The following is a 15,642-nucleotide window of genomic DNA, read 5'->3' on the forward strand; positions in this document are numbered from 1 at the left end:
TTGCACAGGCCTAATAGGTAATAACTGGCTACTTACTCTGCTGACTGCTTGCATGGGGTTGCATCCCCTGGGGGAAGGATGGGGAGACTTGATGCCAGTACCACTCACCAGGTAATACAGTTTGGAGGAGGGAAAGTTTTTCCATGCAGAGCAAGAGTTGGAGTGGTGGGAGGGGACTGTGCATCCTGGGGTGCTGGAGGACTGAAATGTGATTGTTTTATCTATGCAGAGCTGTCACACATTACTGTAACACAAGCTGAGTAACACAGCTCAAAGATAAGACTTGCTCAAAGTGGCATAACTTTAAGAGGCCTAGAGAACTCTTAACACTAATTTTCATTCTTTACTGTGTGAGCAATCTGGTATTAAGATCTTAGTATAGCCTGAGGGCACCATGTAACAGCAGCCTTATAGTGTAGTAGAGATTTTTCTAAATAAAAGTTTTAGATGAAGAAAGTATAAAAACCCATTTAGATCTGATATTGGCTCACTCAACCCTGAAGTGCTGACCTTGATACATGAGGAATGTGCTTTTCCTGAGCCTTTTAATGTCATAACTCTTGCCAACAGTAGATTTTTCTTCCTGACGTATTAGTGCACTTTAAGCTGAATTTCACTTCTCAGTCTTCTATGAAGAATGTCTGAAACTGTTAAGTTTGATTGACACTGCATAGCATTGTATTCAGGTTCTCTAAATTAATGTACAATATAATGGGCCACAGTTTGCCTTTATATACCCTCATTCTGGGCCTAGCAATTTAAAGGAGAGACAGATGCAAATGATAGTAAAATGTGGATCTGTGAGTGTATGTAAAAAGCCCCTACTTTGAATAATTTTTAAATCTGACTGTTAGGAGCTGATTCAGCAGGGGGGAGGGGCTTCATTAGTAATAAATGCTTAATGTTAGACATATATAGAAAAAGAAAGCTAAGATTTTTGTATCTTAAAAACTAGATGTTTTATTGTACTGTGATTTTAAAAACTTTGCAATTTTAAATCATTGTTTTAGGAAAACATTTTGTGCACTGGGACTGTGCCAAACTTATAAACTTATAGGTTAGGGGTCAGCAACATTTTTAGGCAGAGTGCCCAAAACACCTTCAACCTCGATTTTTTAAGATGTTGTTGTGCCAGGGGCAGATGGCAGAGGAGCCACGTGGGGGGCCCAATCCTTGTTATGGCAGTGCAGCCCCGGTCCTTTCCCCACTGTTCATCTGAGGTGCGCATGCCATAAAAATGTCTTCACGTGTCATGCCTTGGCACCCATGCCAGGGGTTGCCTACTGGGTTTTACTTTTAGATCTTGCTGCAGCTGAAAATAAGGAGTTTTGTCATGTTTCCCTTTTTACTGTTTTGAGAGCTTTGGCCAGATTCTCTTGAAATAGAACTGATTTACACCCCATGAAGATCTGACTGATCTTATGCACTTCAAAATAGCCAACTCACTGCATGGCAAGCGACTGCATGGCAAGACACTGCATGGCAAGCCAATTAATCTTTTTGTGCCTCTATTTATCATTCTATAAAATATTTCACGTCTCATAGATATCCTGTAAAGCTTAATGAATATTTGTTAAGTGCTTTGAGACTATTTGGTGAAAAGAACTAGATAATTGTTAAACTATGCAGTTCACATGTATTTTATGCTTCAGAATTACACAATGCTTAATGACAATGGTTTTTTGTGGCTGATAACTTGTATTGGACCAGCTGCATGGTTAGGATAGACATAGATAAAACTTCAGGGAAAAGCTGGATGCTCTCTCTGCTGCAGGGGAAACCAAAAAGGCACCAGACATGTGCTCTACAGGGGCTAGACAGCTGGTCACCCCCTACATGGCAGCTAGTGAGCTGTATACCTCCTGATGGAAACTCACAGAGGAGCTATGAGTACTATATCCACCAGGAGCACTTGAGCAATGCCACTAGAAGGCCTCTTGGCAGGAGGACCTAAGCCAGGCACTAACTACAGCACAGCAGGGGCTAGGAATTCACCCAGGGATCCACACCTGAGGGCCTCAGCCCAGTGAGGCCAGAGGCAGGTGGTAACCAGAGAAGAGCTCCCCAAAGCAGCATCCAAATCTCACGGGCCCACTGGGGATGTCTGCAAATCAGGAACTCACCAGCAGGTGGCTGGGAGGGTCTCATAGAGGCACAATAGCAACTACCCCAAGGTGAAGCCAGACCTGGCCTGGCAACAGTTTGGGAAGGGTCTGCACAGAGAGGGCATATTGCCAAGAGGCCCAAGGGACCCAATAGGGAGACAAGAGGGGCATGCAAGGCCTGAAGTAACTCATACCCCAAGAGGGGGAAGAGGCTCAGGGCAGTGAGGTACCAATTCACTGCCTGGCCACCAGGCCAAGCCATTTTGAGTTCATCTTATCCATTTAGTTTCCCTTCTTTTTATGTCCTTGCACTAACAGAAGCTGTGGTTGAACCCACAAGGATCCAAGCCTCAAAGTACTCCCGTGGGGCAAATCAAGTGACAAACACCTACGACGTCCCAACAAGATCAACAAAAACACCCGAGCCAAAAGTGGGGGGGGGGGGGGGGGAGGGGAGGAGGAGCCCAGCAGAAGATGCACCACTGTGGCTTGCAGAGAACCACTGTATCACCTCCAGGTGAGTACAGGTTCACCTTTTGAAACAGCAAGTCGTGGAAAGAAAGTGGGTTAGGTATGGCATGGCCCAGGGGTGCAGGGCATGCCCACAATTTTGGCAGTGCCAGTTATGAGCTGGTCACACACATGCTTATTTCATTTTTTGAGTATCAGATGTGATTTCCCCTACATACAGAGGGACTGAACAAAATGCACTTACATTTGGAAAGCACACAAATTATATAAAAGGCTGCCTATTGTAGTATCAGGTGTACAATTGAGGCTGAGGGTATGGCTGTATGAACAATTGACTGATAAATGGGGATGGGTTTTTTTATGTAATTCTCTCCTTCAGTAACTGCCCATATGCATTGTCATATACCATGGCAAGTGGAAGCTAAACCACAGAAACTTACCTTCCTTTTATTGAGGTCTTTAGCTTCTGCTCACCACAGGGTAAGAGTAGGTGCGTGGCCAGTACTGTAGAACAGCTGACATGTAGCAAACCCCATTTTGTCCCATTGTGAATTGTTGATATATTCATAATCTGAGATGGCATCTTGCAATTCCAGACTTACTTCTCTACCTTGACACTGATTCATTTCAGGGTTGGAAAGAAAATTTATAACTCAGTCTTGATGTATTGTGTGCCCTTATAAAATCAACAGACTTGCCAACTGTTTGACACAAATTAAGATTCTTAATTTTTTTCCAATATAGAGAAAATAGCCCATATTCATATATGGTTTAACTCTTCTGCATTCAGCAGAATTAAACCATAAATGAATTAGGCCTATTATCTCTTTCTCAGTATACTTCATATGCCATTTTGCCCTTCAGAGGGCTGGTTAGTTTTCCTTCTCCTCTGGTATGTTTTGCTAAAATGTTTGTCACTATTTGGCTATTTGAAGACTAAAGCCGTTGCTGCTTGGCAACGGAATGCATCATTTTAACACATCTTTGATATATCAATTATTCTCTTCCCAGCTGCTACAAAAACATCTGCCAGTCCACCACATATAGTAGAATTATTGAGTAATGATCGTCCTTACTTCTGCTGAAGAACTCTGCTAATCTACCTGCAGATTTCAGGTTCATAAGTAATGTGTCTCTGGACATGTGAACACCATGAAGGTTAAAGGCAAAGTAATGCATGTAAGTATAGAACCAGATTTTTAATACCTACCTTCATTTCTTTTTAAAATTATTTATTAATTATACAGTATGTTTTAGGGAAAAACCAAAGAAGAAATAAGTATGGCATGTATTATATTTCCACAACAGGAAAAAAAGAAGAAATTGAATGTAGTGCAGATTGTATTATTTTGAGTGAGAATGACAACAAGTGCTGTTCACGGACAGGTAAGTGGATAGTAAGTGACAACTGTTGGTAATAACCAGGGATCTGGGTTTTCCATTAACCATGAAAAAAGTTGGTAAAAGCTGGGTTTTCTCATTTTAAAGAGAAAAACTTAGGAAATAGTGGGTTTCCCCATGCAAGCTAGCACAGTTGTAGTCTGCAAGGGGAAATGCTGGGTTTGGTAAGCCTGGCAGCAGTAGCAGAGGTGGGGGGGGTGGAATTGAAGGGCCCCATAATGAGGGAGCGAGGGAGTTGGACTGGGGCTGTGGCTGCTGCCCGGCTGTGGTGGTGTATGGGGCTTGGGGCCCCAGGACCAGAATGTGTGGCTGTAGGGGAGTGAGATGAGGCCCTGGGCATTTCATCCAGGTGTTGGGGGCTGTCTCTCTACCACTGCATGCACTTCCAGGGAGGGCAAAAGGGGCACGTGCCCCCCAGATTTATGCACAGGGCAGGGATAGGTGTGGGCTACACACTGCGGGCTTGGGCTCTCCACTCTGCTGCCCTCCACCCGGGGCCTCCGTGGCCTAGCAGGTGAGACCCAGCGTGGCATTGCAGGACAGCAGGGCTGGCAGGGGAAGCTTGGTGCCACCACTGTGAGCCCTCCGCTTCCATGGTGATATGCCCCATGCCTGCCCAGTGGTGACACAGAGTTGTGCCCCTTGCTGCTGCTGGGTGGGCAGGGGGCACCTCACCATGGTGGTGCTGGGCTCATGATGGTACCACCAAGCTTCCCCTCCCAGCCCCACTCTTCCCTGCAATGCCACACTGGGTCTCACACACTAGGCTGTAGAGGCCCTGGGGGAGGGCAGCAGTGCGAGGAGCCCTGAGCCCACAGCAGCCAAGCCATACCCACCCTCTGATGGGCTTGGGGCCCCCTGATGGTCTTCACTCCAGCCATGCCATGTGTGGAGGAGGTGAAGCTGGGCTCTGCACTGTGCTCAGCCACAGCTGCTGCCTCCCACAGGTGGCAGCTGGCCTCCAGGCGCTGCTGTGGGGGGCAGGGGGCTTTGGACCCAGGTCCCTGGCCCCATAGCTCTGGCAGCTGGAGGCCCCCCTGGGAGGGCTGGGGGAGGGCAAGGGGCAGTGAGTGGGGAGTGAAGGCACTGACAGGGTCCAAGGGGCTGTGGGTGGAGAGTGAGGGGCACCAGCAGGGGTGGGGGGACAGTAGGTGAGGGGTGAGGGGCACCAGGAGGGGCAGGGGTAGTGGGTGGGGCGTGAGGAGTTATGGCATGGGCAGGGCACCAATATATAAGGGCTGCGTAGTGCCACCAAGCAGTGGGAGGTGGAGACAGCTACAGCTGGACCCACATCCTGGTGATTGAAGGGGGCACGGAGAGCTCTGTTTTTCCATGATAAAAATCCCAAAATCAAACTGTTCAACTAATACATACATATATATATGTGTGTGTGTGTGTGTGGGTGTGTATATATATATATATACACATATATATGTGTGTGTATATATATATATACATATATATGTGTATATATATATACACATATATATACAGTGGTGCTTCATTTTAATCATGGGAAAATGTGTATTTGGGGGGAGAGCGGATTATTAGAGAATTTGCAGTTTTTGAATAGAGAAAAATCAGGATCCCTGCTAATAACCAGAATCACAAACAGAGGCAATGCTTGGGGGGGCATGCCCCAAGAACACTGGTGCCCCCGCTAAGTGAGCACTCCAGCTGGTAGAGGGGCATAGAAAGCAGCAGTGTTCCCCCCCCCTCCAAAATTGGGGACTGGTGTCGGACCCCCTCCCCCCCTGTTGCCAGCTGGCCACTGGGAGACTCCCCCCAGTCATGCCCCACTGGTTCCCCCCATTGCCCATGACCAGAAATTTCATGGATTGCCTAAGTGCTTGACTCCTGGACAGGGAGCAACAAAGTTCCTAATCCCCTTTTCTTTCCATTTTGTGTGTACTTATAAAGCAGCAGGATACAACTTGACCCTAAATCAGCTAATGAAAGACCTACACATGTACTCCAAACCCTTCCTTTCATAGTGAGGTCTTCACATGCATTAAGTTCAGCATATCAGTTTTGCAAGATCAGGGCCTTATAACTTTTTTTGTTACTTTTTGAAATTCTGAGTGATGATTCTATAATAACTCCATAGAAAAATGCTATTTCATTTTATGCACCTAACTGCTACTTTATGCATCATAGTATAGCCACATAAGTATCAGTTTAGGTACTTATGCAGTGTTAGATTCTATTTCTACCTGTGTAGCTACATTCCTGCCCTTCACATTTACTATTTATTGGAGAAAATGGATAAACTGCAAGATAGCTTCTGCCTCACTAAACCTCACTAAAGTAGCTTACTACACTTTAAAGAGGGACGTAATTTGAGGCACTATGCACTTAGGATTGTAACCATAAACTCTCCTGGCACCTCCACCAGCCTTTTTTCACAAAACACAGCTGAATGAGATAGTCGCCACCTTTCACACAGTGGACAGAGAACACAACTGGGATTTCAACCCAGGGCCAAGCTGAATACTCTAGCCACTAGGCACTTACATAAAACGGCAGTTGCTGCATCCTTCTACTTCAGTTGTTTTGCTTTGGAAGAGGCATTTAGTTGCTCACAGTGTTGGGCTTAGGCAGTTTTGGGCATGCCTACAGGAAAACACTTAGCAACCTAGAAAACTTTAACTGGTACAATCTGTACATCTCCAGATTAGCAGCTGAGCATGTAGTTTCTGAAGACTTATATTTTGGATTTAGATAGCTAAAGCCTTTCATGGAGCCAGCTATATAATTTTTTAATGCATATTGCCACATTTCTATTCTAGGGAAAGAATAAGCCCAGTGACCCCGCTTTAACAGGTAACCTAAGCTTGAACTCAGTTGTTTATAGGTAAAGTTTAGCCTGTATGATGGTATATCTCTTTATGGCTGCCATATGGCTCTAAATTGAAGATTCTGTTAATGCTGTGAGTATTAGTGATTAGTACATGAGCGGAAGTAGAGTGGGAAGCAGACTGCTATATCTCTGCTAATAAAATAACATCGGACCTGTTTCTGTGCATGAATTCATTTTCCCCACACCCTCCAACAAACTGTTTTTAACTTAATAAGTTTCCTTCTGTCATTCACACTTCCTCTGAGTCACTGTACTGCGGGCAAGATATTTCAAAATTAAAAACCTCCACTATCCCATAGAAGGTAATGTGAACATCTGCAGTTTTGTTAAGCATTTTAGTTCCAAGACTAAACCTAATGATCATGAAGATGAGAAAAATGATTTTGGGCAAAATAAAATGGACACGCTTTCCCCGTTTCTGAAAAACACAGGAACAAATTCTATCCAAGGAGACTTTTGCCTTCTTCACCATTTACTTCAATGGAAGTTCTCTGTGTGTATCTGATGGTAGAAATATTCATCTCAAACATCCATCAATGCTTACTTGATTAGTATTCTAAAGGTGCATTATAAACTACTTCCCACCTTCCTGATACATATGTATTCACAATTTTCAAAACAGGGGAGCTAATGAGGTTGTTAGGTTCTCTGTAGAAAATACACATTTTTAAAATGAAAGCTGTGTGCAGCAAATATACTGAATTGAGAAAAGGAACCCCTATGCTATCAAAAGTAATCACTCTGCAAGTATACACCTGAGAGATGATTAGATCCAATTGTGGGGGTTTTGCTGCTGCTTCCCCCCGCCCTCTCCTCACAGGTGCTTACAATCAGTACTGTGAGTTAGTAGCAGACTTTCAACTGGAGAAGCATGACTGAGAAGGATTGAGGTAGGTAATTACACTGGGGAGAGTCTCACATAACATCATTTGAGGAAGGTTTGGGTTATTTTCGACCTTGCTTTGTAGGTGTTTGATATAATGTTGATCCTTCAGAAGCTGTAATTCTCTTAGAAAGTTTATCCATTTCACAGCTTTCTAAAGGCTCTTTGGTGTTTCATAGGTACATCCATTTCTCCGGTTTCTATTTCTGGTTGCATCTACAAAACTGTACACTGCCTGTTTAGCATGAATGATCAGACCCAGTAAAAAGTTGTGCTGTAGTGCCAAATTTTTATGTCCTTGCTGTTGCATCCAGAACTTTGACTGGGATGCTTGACTTCCTTTAGTGAACATGGGAAAGAGTAAGGTGCCTTAGAGAGGGATCTGAAACAGCCAGTTCACTCCATGTGTAATTCCTTAGAGAATGTTGACTAGCAGTGAAGCAACAAATGGAGGGGTGAGTATAAAATTCTGCTGCAGACATCTTGCGCCTAACAGCAAAGAGTTGCTTCTGCCTATTTGGAATCCACCTCCTGCCCTGTGTACCAAAGACTGGTCCCTATGCTCTTTCTTTAAAAGATTTGGTCAGGCTCACTCATTTGTTTCAAGACATTTTGTTAACAGGGGTGGGTAAAGAGACGCTGGTGTTACCACCACCATTGTTTCCTTCTTATAGAACAACGTATAAGAACGTCTTATATAACCTAAAAACAGAAGTCTTTACCCCAAAATTGTAGACCAAGGCTGGTTTCCACATTGAAACGCTAATGGAAGCAAATCAAATCTTTGAGCTTCGAAATGAATGCCCTAACTATTAGGCCATGAAGGTGTTTACTCTGTCCCATAATCTCTTAAATTATCTGTACCGAGGCCTAGCTTCAAAAGAAAGAGTGAAGAATGTTCCCACTTGAAACAATTTATAGTCTGCTGGTGAGGGTATTTTCTTGGGCATGGCAAATAATGATTTCATTCTCCTTCAGCAGCGAATGGATCAAACCTGAAGCTCCCATACCCTACATGACAAATGTAATTATGAAGAAACTTCAAAAAAAGTTGGAGCTTTCCCCTTAACCTTCCCCCCTGTGGCTCTGTTTTAAAAGAAAGTAGTGAATACCAGTGTATTATTTAGAGTCCAACCTTGACATGGTGATTAGGCAAAGTAATGCCTAGTTTCTGGCTCTTATTTGACCAAACTGCTCAGCTCTTGTCAAAACTGAGGTAGGGCTTTGTGTGTGCTGATGTACAATGTTCAGGTGCTGGGGGAATAAAGTAAATAACTGTATTGCTTAATTGTGGTGTTTAGATCAGGGTGCTCAACCCCCCCTCCCCCTGCCTGTGGGCCAGACCTGACCTCAGCGCCATGTCATCCAGTTTGTAGGGTTCCCCACAGATCCAGAAATTTGGTGACAGGGGAGTGGAAGTACCATTCCCCCACCATCGAATATCTGGACCCATGGGGGTCTAATCTGTACGGTTGCTATGGTACTGTAACAGTTGGTTGAATTCATTAACTAGCGAATCCCTACTATTTTTCTGCTTGCTTATTTACAAAATAATCTTTTTTTTCCATAGAGCTGGACAGGATGCCAGATGGTAGCACACAGGACTGGATGAGGATGGTGCCTGGCCCCCGTGACCCAATCTCAGTACAAAGGGGTGAGGGCCTTCAGAGCCCAATCCAATTTGTTGTGGCCTAGATGAAGACAACTCAAATTTGAGTAAGTCAGAGTCTTGGAAAACTGGCTTTAATTAAAAAAACCCAACTGGTGGGGCCCTCAGCTTGCTTGTGAACAGAAAACTGGACTGTGCACAGCTCATCAGTTGCTAGGATAATTACTCTGCAGCTCAAGTGGTTTTGTAGAATAGCCACTCTCACTTGGGCCAGGCTAACTTCAGAGAAGTTAACTCATTAGTAAGGTTGTGACCTGCGTGGCTTGTCTGATATTGCACATCAGTGGCAGAGGTAGGAATGGACCTCAGGTGTCCAGATTCCCCTCTCTTCTCAAGCTGGCTGACCCAATGCAGCTGAGTTACTCAGTATTTCTAGAATGTTTTCTCCATGCAGGCTGTTTCTCTGACTCTGGGAGAATATGGACCAATGCTATTATGACCTCTCATTATTCTTTCATGGTCAAAGGCCTTTTTTCTTCTATTTAAACAGTTCAAAGCTCAAACTCTTCAAATACCTTACAAATTTACAATTGTCCACCTTTGGTTTTCCTAAACCTGTTTAAAACTTAATTTTAATCATTAAAATATTTTGGGCACTTCATGGAAAATGTGAAACACAGTCTTTGTTTTTGGCATAGTGTGTCGATCGAAGTTTCTGACAGCACAGGTTTCCCTTGCTTTATGCAGGTTCTGTATTTGCAAATTCACTCATGCAATGACCCATTTTATATGAAAAATTCATTATATATGAAGTAAATTCACTTGTATGCAATTGGTGTGGTAGAAGTCCGCAGTCAGCTGCTTTGTGCGGTGCATTGTGGGAGTGACATGCACCAAAATATACTCTCCTGTGTGGATCTGTGCTCCTCGCTCATTGTCTGCGATGCATGTTTCTGTAGTTGCCATCCCCACGATGATAGTGCCCTTTGCTTGTGTGTACTGTCTGCTGTTGGTGAGCACCAAAACTGTCTTGTAAAAGTGGTAGAAATGGGTCCAGGGGTGAGTACAATCAAGGTCTTGAAACATATCTCTATTTGTTGCATTGTACAGGGGTTCCCTTTATGTGAATTCGAGTTATGCATTTCCAGGAATGCATGTACAGCACAAAACAAGAGAAACCTATATTAGTATCCTGTTCACTGAAATCCCACCTTATTCCGTTAGAGACCCAGCAAGTCAGATGTGATTCACAAAGGCAGTGGTGAATTCTGGCTGCTGCTGTGCTGCCAGTGTGATCATATGGCTATGGCAGCAGCTGCTATTTTTTTGTGCCCCCTCGCTCCCTTTCCCTCCTGGGTTGCCCCACCCTAGTTATGCTACTGTTCTATGATATTACTGTGATAAAGACAAGAATGCCTAAAATTGTCTGATTATTTTTTTCTTTTGTCTAATTCCAAGAAGTCATTCAAAATTCCTGGCTGCAGGAAAGCTAGTAGTATCCATAGATGGCATTAGTTTCGTTCTATTCTGACACCAGCCAATATTTGGCATCTTATTCAAATGTACTTGAGGGAAGGAATTGTTACTCTAACTCACTTCCATCTGCTCATTTTAACTCCAAGTGGAAGATTTCCTCGCTGCATAAAAGAAGTAACTCTTGCCAGGTGCAGTTCAAAAAGCGCGTAGTGTAAAGAAACAGATTAATGCAAACGACATTAGCACATTCTGTTACAGGCTGTAGTTGTAGCTTAATTTGCAGATTTGAATATCATCAGAAAGACTCCCTGCAAACCCTACGCTGGTTTTCTTATTAAAGTGAAGTAAAAAGTTTGACATGCAAAATACATCTGACAGATTAGCAAAACATCTCAGAAAATTACTTTCTTGGATTGCAAGAGTGATGGAAAATTCTCCTGCATATGCCAGTATGTGTTGTTCTGGGAAAAAAATGTGTGATGCTTTAAGAAATTCTTATCTTTCATTTCCTTTATCCTGTGCTCATTTATCTAAAGGGGAGGATCGGCGGGGGGAGAGGACAGGGAATCCTGGAAATGGCATCTCAAATAGTATCAGATATCCTTGTTTGGGGAGGAGAAGGGTGAGCTGCAAGTTAACATTAAAGTGTGAACCTACTTTTGTTTCATGATAAATGCACACAGAGTAAAAAGAATAGAAGAATAATACAACTAGATCCTAGGCTAGTGAGAAAACCCAGGCACAGTATAAACTTTAAATAAATAATTCCTGAACTTGGACTCCCTCCTCTTGCTGAAGAAAACATCTGGATACATTATTCTGACCTTTTTATCACCATGTTGATGAAGAACAAAATTTTATTTGCCATTATTAGACTGTTGAAGCAAGCATTATCTAGAGTGTGCCAAACTGATCACCGGCAAAAATTATATTGACTTTGTCATGCAACAGGTTTCTAAATTGGACAGTAATGAAAAAGAGAGAAACAGAAAAACATGAGAGTATAGACAGGGCTGAAAATAAAAGTTACTAAGTAAAAGTAATAGCAATAGCAGGAGGGTTTTTTCATATCTCAACAGGGGAAGACAGTAAAACTGATGACTTATCCTGCTGCTCCTCTTAGTTTAATCTGCCCAGAATAGACTCAGTGCATCTTCTGCCAGCATCAGAAAGAGGTCACAGCAGCATCAGGGTGACTGTCTGGCACCTAAAGTGTGGTACCAAGTGATTCTGAGAATGGTTAAGGCAATATAGTGCTAGCAAAACTGGCAGGAGTTCTAAGAAAAAAGACTGTATAAAAGGGTTTCAGCAGAGTAAATATCTCCTGGTAACCTATGTAGACTAAGGTTGTTAATCACGCAGGTGAATAGTCTTTCACTAGTCACTGTGAAGTGAATGGAGCTTCCCAGGAGTAGAAGTTCCTGAAGACTCCATAATCTCTGTGTTCAAAGAAAGCTGGCTTACTATAGTTTCACTGGAAGTCTTAAACTCCTAAAGAACAATATTTTTCTTGTTCAAACAAACTCTTTCCTACCATTTCTGTGACCCTATTTTGTGCCATCCATTGCTTATCATCAAGCTTAGCTGCTGTCATCTACTGAAGTTCAGATATTTTGAAAACACCCACTCAGCCTAAATGTAAGCATTACTTAGAAAATGAAATATCCACAATGCAATATCACAGAGCTCCTAATTCGAGTGATTTGCAACACTCTACACACTAAGCCTGCAGTTTTTCTGGACTCTGAATTGGCTGTTCTGCAAGTTGGCCTAATGCATTCTTGTGGAAATTCTGTGGGGTTTTTTTGAGAAAGGCCCGGAGAAAAATATACCATTTATTTATTTCAACAAACAAAACCAGTTTTAAAGATGCTTAGAGATTTGATGTGTTTAAATAATCCTAGTAAAAACAAATTAGAGTATAGGACATGGGTTAGGAAAGATAGGGGAAGATAAAGCAGATTAAATGAAGTCATTACCATTATATAATAACTCTGCAATTTATTATTTGGCTGTCAAAAGCAAATATGTGGCATGTGTTTGTGCATTATATGTAGGCTTCCCTCCTGGAGCAGGAAGAGTCTGTTGCATGTAAAGCAAGGCCAGCATGTCTTAGTGACCAGAGTAGTAATAAGTCAATTCATATATATAATTTTTTCCTTTTTATTGGTGATTTTATAAATAAGCAAGCAAAAAAATAATAGCAACTGCTGGTTAATGGATTCAGCTAACTCTTATATTACCATAGCAACCATACATACTATAGCCACACTGGAAATGCTTGGCTTTTCTTGGATATTAAAATGCAGTTCATTTAAAAAAACCCAAACAAACAGGCACAACAGACTAAGGATGTTTTTATTGCATGTGAAGAAATTATTCATTTCAATTGCATGGCCGAGAAAAACGTGAATATAACACATGTTGCATTGCTATGTTGGCTTGGAGTCTCTGCAAGTAAGACCATATTTGTATTACAATAAGAGTACCGTGCCTTGCAAAATATTAGCAAAATTAATACCAGATGATATTTATGAAAGTTATTGTCTCCACAATAAAGAAACATGGCCCTGATACAAAGGTCCTTGAAATCAATGGGACTCCTTCCATTGACTTCATGGATTTTGCATCAGGTCATAAAGTTGCAACCAAACTATTCTTTTTATAAAGAATAAATTTTTGCAAATAAATTTATTTTTGCAAATAAAATGGAACAAATATCCTGTAAAATTTCACAATGTGCCAAGAGCTAGGAAGAGCTGTAGATGTGCAAGGTATTTGCAAAATAAATACAACCCAAAGGGCCAAGCAAGCCCAAGACCCAAAAAGCAACCAGAGCCTTTCAGTTGAGACCCTTACCCCAACACCTGCATGGTAAATAGTTATATTTACAATACAGCAGCAGGAAATTTGGCATGCCTGCTTATTGGCTATTCTTTTACAACACATTTGCTATTCCAGGTGATGGAAACAAATGTAATTTTCTTACTGATTAACAAGAATGGAAATTGTCATCTTAATATAGTGTAAACGTGCTCTACAGAACTAGTGCTCTACTTTCCTCCTTCCTTCTACTCCCCTACCTCTCCCACTTTCAATAGAGTTGTCATTGGAATCTCCCAATAAAGAACAAGGAGGGAGAGAATAACCATGGTTTTCTCTGACTTACATACACTTGAAGATCTATCCAAGACTTCCTCTGAGACCTTGATGTGCAGCCAACTCTATAAAAAATGTACACCAAACCTGAGTGCATAAAACATCTTTGGCCTCATTTTCAGGGATACTGAAAGCATCTGTAAGCATCAGAATTATGAGCAGTAATCTGAGTTTCCTGTTTGCCAAAGGAAAACATAGATTTTCTCCTTTAAAGGAGAACAACACAAGAAACCACAGGTTTCCCCTTGTAGGCTAGCAGACTTCCAGTCTAGCTGCTTAGGGCTGGGGGGGAGTGGGAGGAGGGCAATCACAGGCAGAGGGCACCAGTGCACCAGGGGGCACCAGTGTAGTGTGGGATCATTTTCAGTTAACAGATGATCCCAGGTATACTACCTGCCAAAGTCAGATCAGCCGGGGCAAAAAGTTGAAATACTTCACCACCACAGTGATGCTGCTACATCTCAAGAGGCAGCACATTCTTGCTCTTCTTCCTCCTCAGCCTAGAACCAGTGGGAGCATGCCCAAAGGGAAGTCTCCCTCATGCTACAAAGCCCCCGCCCCCGCCCCAAAGCAGAGGGAGGACACACTGGAGTGGTGGGGGAAAGCCACAGACAAAGGTGGGGGGGTGTTGCAAGGGCAAGCGAGGTCACCCAGAGCACTGGGGAGATACTTGCTCTGGATGGCCAGCCCTTCTCCTTAGTTGAGCATCCAGGGTTCATGTGGCTCATGGCCCTATCCCACCAAGTGCCCACATGCACCACCTTTAGCAGGATGGTGGTGCTTTCCCTGTATGAGGCATTCAGGGAGTACTTGAGAGAGGAGCTGTGCAAGGCAGGTCTGCAGGTGGGCAGGCCAACATCTGGAGCAGCTGGGGTTGAGATCACTCCTACATCTACCTCACAGGGTACTGGTACGATCAGTCAGGCTGTCGGTGGGCTCTCCTTTAAGCCAAAGTGATTGATGAGTCCCACGTGGCAATGGAGATCATGGTGGCCGTGAACTGCATGTTGCAGGGGTGACTTGTTAGGCAGGGCAAGCTCACCCGCAGATTCATGGTCACTAACAACAGGGTCAATATGGTCAAGGCCATCCATGATGCCAACTTTGTTGGCATCCACTGTGTGTCACACAAATTCCACCTCAAAGTCAGGGTTGTCTTGGAGGGGGACAGGGCTGCTGGTGACAGCACCATCACTAACATGACCAGCCAGCTCATTTCAAAATGCAGAAAGGGGGCAGGCTACTTCCACCAGACCATCAAGAGGGGCAAGATACTGTGGGAGAAACAGGCAGAGCTGAACATCCCACACCAGAAAATCATGCAGGATGTGGAGACTTGGTGGAACTCCACATACCTGATTCTTGAAAGACTGGTCAAGCAACAGAAGGCCATCCATGAGATGACCTTGCTCGGGGTGATTGGGATCAGTAGCCCTCTTAACAAAACAGAGTGGGATACCATCTTCCAAATCTTGGTGGTCCTCAAGCTGTTCCTCAAGGCCACCGAGAGCCTCAGTGCTGGCAATGCCCTCCTTAGCCAGGTGATTCCCATAGTGAAGGATCTTGGGAATCAAATGGAGATGTTTCAGGGGATTGATGTTCCTGGCTGGGGCAAGTCACTTTCACCCGTGGGGCAGGCACTGGTGAAGCAGCTGAAGGAGGGCATCAAAAATGGCTG

The 15,642-nt window shown here is 43.4% G+C and overlaps 1 long non-coding RNA gene across 2 annotated transcripts; it reads left to right on the forward strand.

Moving 5' to 3' along the window:
• Positions 1-7,661: 7,661 nt before the first annotated feature.
• LOC109324815 lies at positions 7,662-9,393 on the forward strand. Of its 2 annotated transcripts, none has more exons than XR_002105019.1 (3): positions 7,662-7,731; positions 8,702-8,770; positions 9,291-9,393. It is a non-coding gene; the product is annotated as an uncharacterized LOC109324815 (long non-coding RNA). The 2 variants fall into 2 exon arrangements; XR_002105016.1 differs by having other exon boundaries at positions 7,667-7,731; positions 8,699-8,770.
• Positions 9,394-15,642: the final 6,249 nt, after the last annotated feature.

The sequence above is a fragment of the Crocodylus porosus genome, unplaced genomic scaffold, assembly GCF_001723895.1.
Source record: "Crocodylus porosus isolate Cpor-Errol unplaced genomic scaffold, CroPor_comp1, whole genome shotgun sequence".
In the NCBI taxonomy this organism is placed as follows: domain Eukaryota; kingdom Metazoa; phylum Chordata; order Crocodylia; family Crocodylidae; genus Crocodylus; species Crocodylus porosus.